This window comes from Athene cunicularia (assembly GCF_003259725.1).
Source record: "Athene cunicularia isolate RWA chromosome 5 unlocalized genomic scaffold, athCun1 chr5_part1, whole genome shotgun sequence".
Taxonomy (NCBI): domain Eukaryota; kingdom Metazoa; phylum Chordata; class Aves; order Strigiformes; family Strigidae; genus Athene; species Athene cunicularia.
Genome location: NW_020799101.1, coordinates 34,867,695 through 34,876,719, shown reverse-complemented (window position 1 = coordinate 34,876,719; position 9,025 = coordinate 34,867,695). Strand labels below are relative to the sequence as shown.

The window sequence follows — 9,025 nt, the reverse complement described above, 5'->3', positions numbered from 1 at the left end:
GCCCGCCCGCCTCAGCCCCTGCGAGGCCCGGCGCCCCCACACCCGCCCTGAAACCCGCCTGCGCTGGTGGGAACAGGGAGAGGGGTCTGCGGGCTGAAGCGCGCTTGTAAGTTTGTGCTGAAAAATACAAGTCCCGTTTGAAAAATGCGCGTGAAAGATGTTTTCAGGCGCATTTCAGATGTTTCCTCTGTTTCCAAATAGAAATGAAGAATGGCTGAGTATTTTTGCACCACTGATCAGAAGTTGAAACGAGGGTGTGTCTTGTCTAGCCTGTGCTACTTGCGACGCAGACATGGTGACATAGCTCTTCTTACAGAACTGCTCTCTGCGGTTCACTGGAACACACTGCATTTGTTGTTAATGCAAGTTGATGGTTGTGTTCTGACCAATTATAAAGTGTTTTAGCAGATTAAAAGTAGCACAGGCGTGCCTAAGTGTAGCACAACTACACCTTCAATTTCCTGTGCAAATGTTAAAATGCTTTCGACAACCCACCATGGTACGAGATCCACACTGTGCCTTTTAAAAACAGTTTCCCTTTATAAATGCTTTGACAGTACTACATTCAGATTGTCTTGCTTCCGTTAGAGTTGTTGCAACATAGAAATCATGGTTGTCCCTGGATTGGCAAAAAGATTACAACGATGACCTAATACTGATTGGTGTTGGCAGCACTGGGACTCCTAATGTAGATGGACCAGCTGCTGCCCCATTTTCAGCATCACATTGATTAGATTCACTTTGACTTTTATGATGCTGTGGCTTCAGTTGAACCCCTGTATTAGAGCTCCCATGGTTGCTGGTGGATTTAAAAACCGTAAAATGTTCATCCCTCTTGTAATTGTGTTTAGATGCATTTTAGCACTTGTTTTTTGAAAGGTAAAAGATACAGCTGGATTGGTACTGTTACCTAAAGTGCTGATTGGTAATTTCACATGTAAGCAATATAAATTTCAGAGTTTATACTGATGTGTGTGTACAGGTTTGGATTCTGGATGTAAAACGGTAGTGCTCCCTCATAAGCCATGGAGGCATAGGGGTGGAAATTCAGCACTTGTATTAGTTAAGGAAACTTCTATCCCAGATTGATTTTTTTTTTTTTTTTTAAAGTCATTCAACCATTTCTTACTAAGTTGAAATACATTCATATCTGTTTTCGCTCTGGTACTGTTCACCCAGTAGGACCCACTTCATAATTTTAAAGGTGCACTGAGGAAGGGAATCATGTTATATGTATGCATTCTTGTCTGGATTGTTATTTGAAGTATTTCAGGAAGCAGTTAAAAAATTTTATTTTGGGCCAGTTTACACTGTGTTTTGGCTGATCACTGTGTTACTGACTTTGACATGCTCTGCACCTTTGCCTAGCACAGTGACTTAATTTATTTTTGGCTAAGGCTAATATAGGTTGGATCTTTAAAAATGGAGCAATAGCTAAGATTTTCCCAGAACTCTACTGAAGAGTGCTTAAACCTAACACTCTGCCTGCCCTGGAGGCTTTTGATATTAAGTACTGCATGGTCTCTTAGCACACCTGTCACAAATCTTGTTTAGCAGCTTGGACAGGACTGACTTCCAGCAATCCAGCAATAGCATCAACAGCTGTGCCAGCCTTCAGCTGCTCAAGTCAGGTGTTACCTCTGAGCCAATCTCAGAATTTACCACTTCTGAAAGAGGGAGTACCTCCTCATTCCACTTCTTTCTTCCACCTGTGTGGTCAGACAAATTCCCTTGTACTGTCTTTGATATGTGCTAGAGCATGTTTTCTGAACAGATTCAGCTCTTACCTGCCAGGCTAGTACCCCCTTTCATTCTCAGTTCCTTAGTGCTTTCTCTGTTCAGCAGTGACTTGTTTTACACAAATGTACCATCTCAGCAAGAGGTGCTTGACCCAGAGTAAGCAGTTAGTGTGAGAGGATACCCCACTGTCTTCCAGTAATGGGGGTCCGATCTTATCCAGTGGCAATGTGTAAATTACAAACCTGGAGAGCCAGGTAATAATATGGGGAATGTAGTTAAGTCTAGGTTCTTCTATAGTTTTAAAGCTATGCTAAACATAATTTTATTTGTTTATATGCCATTTGTTTATGAATCTATTGCTGCTAAACTTGATATTTAAGTATTTTATTGCTGGAGCTTTAGTTGTTGCCTGAGGAGTTTCTTTTTTATTGTGTCTTCAATTCTGAAAAGCTTTATAACAAAACCTACATCAAATTTTATTAAAGTAACTGGATTTGGATTTGTTGAGCCTGCTACGGACACAGCAGTAAAATGCAAGTAAAATTATAGGTGAATGAATTCATTAAAGTGTAATATGAATGTTAATAAAACCAAACTTCATTAAAACCTCTTGGAAATGCTTCACAATTTTTACAGTGAAGTAGAAATTGGCATTAAATTGCATACTATTTTGGCAGCAATATTTCTTAGTTGCATTCATCACCCTCTACAGCTACCTGAAAGGAGGCTGCAGAGAGCTGGGGATGAGTCTCTTTAACCAAGTAACAAGCGATAGGACAAGAGGGAATGGCCTCAAGTTGCACCAGAGAAGGTTTAGACTAGATATTAGGAAGCATTTCTTTACAGAACGGGTTGTTAGGTGTTGAAAAGGGCTGCCCAGGGAGGTAAGAGTCGGGTCTACACAGCGCTGAGGGATATGGTGTAGTTGGGAACTGACAGTGTTAGGTCAGTGGTTGGACTGGATGATCTTCAAGGTCTTTTCCAACCTAGACAATTCTGTGATTCTGTGTGTGTTGATTTAAATGGCTTGATTACTAAAAGATTTTGTGACCTCCCTTCAAAAATGTATCTGAATCTAATTATGACAAGCTGGTTTACCAAATTACAGATTTCTTTGTAGATCTATCACCTTGAATAATTTTCCATTGTTTTTGTCTGCTTTAATTCATTTATTCTATCTTGGATAAATAGAACACATTTGCAGTTAATTTTTAGGAAGATAGTGTGGAATTATAATGCTTAAAGTAAAAGGTCTGATTGACATTGGCCCAATATCATCTTCCACTTCTAACTCCTCTAAGTTGCTCAGAATTCATATTTTATGTACTGACAGAATTTTTAAATTGCTCTCTCTATGAAATATAATCTATTAAAACAAACAACTTTCTGAAATTGTGGACATGTTACTGGGTTTTATTCTGATGGTCCTTAACCACATCTCTTTGTAGATGGTTTAAGGAAACTTTCTTTTGTCCTTTACATTTATTACATTTGCAATTTACATAGTATTCTCTTAACTTTCTTTCTAGTGATGCACTCAATCTGCATGTGTTCCTTCAGTGCAGTTGGAATTGGCAGGTCTGTTTCAATGTTCCTTTTTTGGCTTTGGGCATTGGTTGCAATAAAAATTTTATTATTAAAGAATGGAGGTTAACAGACTGATTTTAGTGCAGTCTTTCTTACTTGTGGTTGGTTTCAAAATGACATCACATTTTTATTATAGTTTCATTGTTGTGGCCCATGCACATGTAGAACTGATCTAAGAGAACATCTAATACTGTCAGCATCAGATAACTTTTTCCTAATTAGTATGAGCTAAATCTTTACAGTCTAAGCAACTGAAAAAAACAATCTGTTCACAGGCACAGCAACAAAAGCTTGGATTTTTCAAATACTGATACATTTGATTTCCTTTAGAACACTGTGACAGAGCTTGTGCAGATAGAAGAATGGATTTCTGGATCTTGAACACAATAAATCTTCTGAAGTTTTATGTTAATGTTCTCAAAAGCAAGTAGGAAGAAACTTCTATTAATGTACACCAATTTGTGAGCTGTACTTAATTACTAATGAGGTGAGAAGAGCTTCCCTCTTAGGAGTTTCTTCACTGCAATATGTGAAGAGGCACTAACTGATTGTGAATGAAGGGGGGATTGTAGTATTCTCACTGTAGGGATTTAGATTAAGTCTCTTAAAAAGTGTGTGAACAAGTGGTTGGTTCAGTGTCAAACTGATGTTCGTTAAATGGGATTTTGCAGTGCTTCATTCTGTATCTCTTCATGTTCAGTGTTTCTATTAATAATTCTGATGAAGGAGTAAAATATACAGTGTTAAAATTTGCAAACAGTGCTAAATTGGAAGGGTGGGCAGGAGGGTGGAGCACAGAATACAATCTCAACAAATAGGAGAAACAACCTGCAGTAAGGTGTAATTCAAGATCAAATATAACACAACTAGATTTCTGTGAGAAAAATCTGCAAGGTGTGTGACTGGTTAAGCTGCAATTTTATAGAAGGGAACTGGTAGTTTAATGGATGAGAAAGTATCAATTATAGCAATGCAATCACAGTGAAGAACTGCAAGATTTGGACCAGCTGGGGAAAGTTCAAAGGGAAGAAATGAAGAAAGGTGTGAAGTGTAGAAGGTATGAACTTAGCAAGAAAGGTTGAAGGACCCGATTTTTTTTTTTTTTTTTTTTTTTTTTTTTTTTTTTTTTTTTTGTCTGGCAAAGAGGATGCTTTGGGGAAGCCAGGATAGTGTTCCATTAAGTAGAAAGGTTGCTGCAAACAGATCCATTTTAGATAGGACAAGAAGAAGAGCATTATTAACAAGGAGGAGATTTAATTTGGACATTCAGAATAAAAATTGTTACTGAAAGGGTAGATAGTGTAATGTAATGTGTAGGAAGTGTATGGAGATCAGTACAGAAGAATATTGTCAAAGGTTTTAAGAGTATGGCAAAGGTTACTGAGCCTACTCAGTAGAGCTGCTGTGTAACCACTTGTCACAGCACTATTTTTTTTTTTAAATTTTTTCAAGGCTGCCCTTGCGATAGAAAAAGATAAGCACTTTTTATCCAGCCAAAGATAATTTATTCTTTTCAGTTTCTAGACAATAGAGAAACCTGTTTTTCACAGTACTGGGGACTGCAGTGTTTTGTAATAATCCTCAGTTGTTTAGCGTGGAATGGTTTAGTGATATTTATTGTTTTTCCTTCATTGTATTTCACCAACTTCCCTGCTGATTTAACTTGAGACAATTGTACTGAAAACATTTCATTACACAGGTGAACATGCAGCATCATTGCTGCATAACATCTTCATGTCTGACTTTTTTTTTTTTTTTGGAAAGAATGTGGGTTTTTTAGTTTGGATGGCTGTGTATTTCCATCCTCACCTATGTAAATGCTTTTGTTCCTCTTTTTCCTCTCAAGTCTCTGTGGTAGTAATTTCTTAACTTTCAAACAGGTTGTCCTGAAAATTTACTAGCTTAAACAAATAACTATCAGCTCCATATTTTGCTAATTGTATGAAACACAACTTTCAGTCATTACCTTATCTAGATGTAATTATCCCATAAAATGGAGTGGATTTTATTTAGAGAAAATGTAAAATTGTAATACCTTGAATATTGGAGAAGCTCTCCCAAGAACTTTCTGTAATTTAAAATAGATATTTATATATTTTAATAATACAAAATAAAATATTTATAAATATATTTTATATATAAAGTGTATTTTTGTATATATGTTTTAGAATTTAGGGAAGAACTGAAACTACAGAGTTAAGAATCATCCATCCATCCATCCATCCATCCATCCATCCATCCATCTTAAAATTGTTTTGGCCATGAGACAATGGACTAGTCTGTGGGGCAGGCAGCCCACCTCTTAGTGCTGATTGCCAGCTGAGCTGCCGTTCAGCCCGGCCATGTCCTGGGGCAGGGCAAGTGCCCCAGTTAAATGATGGAGAGTAAGGATGTGGGCACATCATGGCATCAGAATGTTTTTTCTCATCTCAGCATGATGTTTTCTGAACGTACAGTAGAACATATGAAAATCACATATACGTATGAACTATTAGGACTTGCTATTGGGTGTTTGTTCCAAACACGACTCTGACGGAAAGTTATTTATAGGAAGGGGACACTTAGTAATTCTGAGCTAAAAATCTTCTTGTGCTAGATTGATGAGTAGTTGGTCCCAGAGAACATCATACAGGGTTTTGTATGGGTACATCAAGTGAGAGATAGTAGGTTTTTATGCTGAAGAATAAAGAAATTTGTAGAAGTGATGAAATCTGAATAAAATATTATTCCATACGGTACTGCTTCAGTTTTCCTCATAAAAGTAACTGGGTAGTTTCAGGAGCCCCGTTACAGGTTTCCAGCCAGTCTAATGGTGCTGCATAACCTTTTGTAGCTATCAGAAGGCTTCACTGTATTTTAAAGAAACAAAAAATTGCTGATTATTGGTTCAGTAGTGATTTAGAGCCTTATAACAAGTACAGGGAATATTTCTTACAGGTTTTAATAATCAAAGAATTTCAAGCCTGTGTGATTCACTGTTCTGTGTAAAGCACAGAGGGGGTCCATTTCCCACTGTTTTCTTTCATGTATGCAATTCCTCTGTATTTTTATGTGCATGTGGGTTTTTTTTTTCTTTCTCTCTTTTTTTTTTTTTTTTTTTTTTTAATAAGACTTTAACTTTTCTGCAGGTAGACTTAATAATACATCCTGCTGGTAAAATCTGTAAATCTGCTGAAGTGTGAGAACCTTGCCTCAAGGTCCTGCTTCTATTCCTGCTTCGCTTTTCCCAGAGGATAACTGTACAGTTACAGACTGTACAGACTCTCTCTTTAACCCTGGAATAGCCAGGATCTCTGTCTTGTAGAGAACAGAGTGATGATTCTGGGGCACAGCTCTTTGTAGGCTACTGCTCTGTCACTGGCATGTTGTGAGGCCTTCAGCTTTCTCAGACTGCCTGACAAACCAAGAATTTGGGTTTTGGTGGTGGATTTTTTTTTTTTCCTTTCTATGTTCTGTTTCAGGCAGTATTACTCAGTTTATGCTGCTTTGCTGACTTCACTGGCTTATTATGTTCCTGTTAATTTCTAACAGTAGGTGACATGCCTATGGAAGCAAGAGAGGCTCAATATACTCCTTATTTCTTTTCCTTCCACTTCACCCTAATTGTTAGCAAGGGTGTTAAGAGATTGTTTCAGAGTAAAATTTATTGGTAAAGTTCAGAAATGATTTGTGCTAATGAGAAAATTTAGTTCCTTCAGTATTTTTGTCATGACTCTTTGTACTTACTTTGAATCACTGTCAAGAATTTTTGGTGCAGATTTGCCTTGTGGGGTACACTCAAATGTAATACTGGTGGACTCAAAGTGGTTCCCTCCTCATGGAACCATAGTTATTCACCAGTTGTCTAGACAGTTGAACACTGTCTAGAGCTCACCACTGCAAAATGGATGCAAAGTTCTCCTGCAGTTAGTGTTCTCTATGCACCTAGGGCTGGCAACAGTGCAGACTATTGCAGGTAAAGATGTGATGTGCACAAAAAATATTGGGATCATAGCGCATCCCAACAAGTACAGTTTGCTCCTCTTTTACCTTGTTGGTAATTTGCATGTGTTTGTACTTTCAGCAAGTTCTGAATGATTTTTAGAACTTCCTCACAGTAGTGTTAACTGCAGGATCAGAGCATCAGTGTGCAGTAGCTCTTACTTTTTAGAATTATACTCTAGACCAAGGACAAAATGATGTTTTAACATTTTGTTTATGCAAGTATGGCATTAGGGTGTCGAGGACCTTAAATAGTGATTCTTTGCTGCTTTACCTCATGTTGCAATGTTGGGTTTAGGAAGCACATTCCCTAAGGCTATTTGGAAAGATATATTTCAGAGCTTTCGATGGCCCCTCTCCCCCCTCAAGAAATAAAAAAATGTTGGAGATGAATGAGGAAGCGGTGTCTGAGGTTTGAGTGGTGACCTCTAACATATCTGCAGTCAGTTGGATTCAGATTTGGTATACAAATCTGGGGTTTTTGAGTGAATGCAAAGGCAGGCATTTGAAAACATTCATGGTATACCACCCTGGTGTAGTTTTAAAACAGTTTCATAAAGGTGTTTTAAAATGAAACAACATTACTTCTTCTTGAGCCTCTTGAGAGGCTGTCACAGAATAAACATGGAGATAAAATGCACAGTGGAGTTCTTCATGAGCACTTGATAGGTTTACATCTGTTTGTAATTATTTAAGCCTTGTTTGATGATATGTGTTTTACAGGTGTTCCGTCTAGATAGGAGTCCTATTCTTTTCTTCAGCTGTAAATAAGTTTGAACATAAGAACTTGTCAGGATCTAGACTTTTCCTTCTGTTATTTCAGGTTGGTTTTCTACAACTGCAAAAATGCTTTTCAGGGAGGAAACTTTGGCTACACTCTTTATCTGTAAGTTACATATTGTGGAGGACTATAGTTCACACCAAGTCATAGTCACATGACTAATCTGTTTGAATTACCCATAAACCACTTTAAAAATAAAGGGGAGAGAAATATTTTTTTGCTATTGACATTATCAAGGCAGCTTCTAGAATCATACTTCAGAAGTGTTTGGAGCAGTAACAGTTTTATGTAAAAATCTTCAAGAACAAGTCTCTTGTGTGCTTCATGAGATGTTTTTCCTTTTAACTGGAACATCATTCCTGTTATGCAAAACATAGATTTCAGAATAGAATGTCTCTCTTGACTAATTCTATCTTTAGCTAACTCAAAGTGATGAGTTCCAGTATCCAACATTTATGAAGCAGTCTTAGGATTTCATCCCTCTCTCAAAAATTCTCATCCTGTACAATAAAGACTAAAAGCTTTTTTCTTCTTGCTACCTGTTCTCTCAGCTGCCCTTTCTGCTAATTAAGTTTCTCTTTAGCTTTGGTAGATCTCTCTAAAGGTCACCAAGAGAGCAAACTAGTGAAGAGGATTACTCTTTGCAAGGATATTTTTTCTCTTTTCATGAAAGAACCTCTCTTGAGGCTCTTCCTTCCTTAGTCTAAAGGAAGAAAAAAATAAAAAAAAGCAAGCATTAGCTTTTTCCTTTTTCCCTTAAATTGAGAAAATGGCTTGAACTTGTACTGGAAGAGCTATGATGTCTAGGTGAGTTATAAGGAAGTAAACTGTTAATGATAGACAATGCTTAAAAATCACTGGAGTCTCACTAAAAATTCACTATTAGGTAAATATGCCAATATGAGAAGACTACAATGAGAAACATGCAAACATAAC

General features: G+C 37.3%; 1 protein-coding gene across 1 annotated transcript in view; it reads right to left on the bottom strand.

Annotated features, from left to right (window-relative positions):
• The window catches only part of CHRM5 (cholinergic receptor muscarinic 5), a 49,256-nt gene that overhangs the window by 7,718 nt on the left and 32,513 nt on the right, over nt 1-9,025 (bottom strand). The window lies entirely within an intron of this gene.